Source organism: Nannospalax galili, unplaced genomic scaffold (genome assembly GCF_000622305.1).
Source record: "Nannospalax galili isolate Female #2095 unplaced genomic scaffold, S.galili_v1.0 scaffold4530, whole genome shotgun sequence".
In the NCBI taxonomy this organism is placed as follows: Eukaryota; Metazoa; Chordata; class Mammalia; order Rodentia; family Spalacidae; genus Nannospalax; species Nannospalax galili.
The window spans coordinates 73,828-75,813 of NW_008328208.1; positions in this window are offsets into that span (position 1 = coordinate 73,828).

The window sequence follows — 1,986 nt, forward strand, 5'->3', positions numbered from 1 at the left end:
TTTTCTTTTGGTCTTTTTGAGACAGGGTCTCCCTGTAGCTCGAGCTGTCCTGGAACTCACTATGTACACCAGGCTGGCCTTGAACTCACAGAGATCCACCTGCCTCTGTCTCCCAAGTGCTGGGACTACAGGCATGTGCCACCACACCTGGCAAAACTCGTTTTTAATGTAACTAACACTTAGATGTTAGCACATGCATCTCTAATCTCTATGTATCTGATTGTTACTAGTCACAGTGTGTTACTTTCTGAGATCCTTAGCACCTGATCATGGATAAAAAGTCATCAGTTAGATTTCGAAAGTAATGTTTTCATATCTACTAATAACATGAAGCAAATTTTATGAATCTTCCTCAAATATAATTCATTTTTCCATTGATTTTTTGATGTACTTCATATAGAACATCCCAAACAATCTTATTCATCTTTATTCCCATATCCCAAATGGCAATGGCACCCTCCCATAGCCTCCCCCCTCAGTCTGTCATCCCTGTTACTGTCCACCGTGTTATCAGTGCCCCGAGCCGTTACCCAGTGCTAGTCCATCTGCTGAGTCTTGTCAGCCTATCTAGAGATCCTTGTTTTAAGAAGATCAGCTCTTCTCATCCAGCAACAATAAATTTGAGTCTTTTAATGTATAGATACTTAATTCTTTTTTTTTCTTCTTCTTCTTCTTCTTTTTTTTTAACTGATCTGTTTTTACTCTTGAGGTCGTTTGAGGATCTGTTCCTCAGGGGTCCCATGGGCTTGGGAGGAGCCCCTGGCTCCTTTCTTTTACCAGTTCCATCTATGTGAAGATCAGTCAAAAGTCCTGCTCGATCATTGTTGGCTTCTCTTGGAAGCATGGAGGAAATGATTCCTCCGTGTTGACCCTCCTCTTTATAGACTTATTATGTGAAGAAACGCTTAGGATGTTTTATAAAATTATAGATCTTTGTCTTTAAATATATGTCAAATCTGCATCATGAAATGTTCAAAACTAGGGATTCAGGACATTTTCATCATTTTATCACATATGTATTTCAAAGTCAGATTAGGGAACTCAAAAGGATGATCGAGTGTCTACTGCTTGTTGACTGAATAGCCTGCATGACCCAGGGAATGATGAAGAAGCTACAGGTGACCTTTGATGACGTTAAATTTTTCCTTGTTCCTAATATCACTGAAAATTATCTAACAGGCTTTGAGGGTACAATAGAAACCTGTTTGTTTAATGTCCTGGTTCATAAAAACGAAGGAACAAAATATTTTCTTCATCTTCATCCATATCAAATACTTATGCTGACATTAAGAGACTGAATCACTTTACATGTGCTGATAGGGATCATTATGACCAAATAAAGTGGTTCAGATAAATGGTGGCAAATATGTCAGCAGACCTCAAAATATGTACAGAAACATTTTGTGAGATAACATTCAAAATAACATGTTTTAAATGAAAATATCAGTGTCTCACTCCTCAGAAAGGATTCTTAATGCATGGCTTGTGACATTCTGGTATTCAGCATTATATTTGGATTTCTTTTTCTTTGGCATGAAACAGTTTACTACTACTGCTCTCCTTCTGGAATTCAAAGAGTTGCAGCAACACATTTTTTTTGTGGGAGTGCCTCTGAGGAAACAAGGAAGTCAAGTTCTCTTTATTTTTCTGGGAGGGAATAAAGCACTGTGGCAATAGCCTGTGTTATTTTGGGAGTCCCTTGAACTATCCTGCCCAACAACTCATGAAACAACTACTGCTCTCCTTCTGGAATTCAAAGAGTTGCAGCAACACATTTTTTGTGGGAGTGCCTCTGAGGAAACAAGGAAGTCAAGTTCTCTTTATTTTTCTGGGAGGCAATAAAGCACTGAGCACTTGCCTGTTTGGGAGTCCCTTGAACTATCCTGCCCAACAACTCAAAGGGAGGTTTTTCCTGCCTGGCACTGTTTTTATGTTTCATACCCTTCATATCTCTCTCTCTCTCTCTCTCTCTCTCTCTCTCTCTCT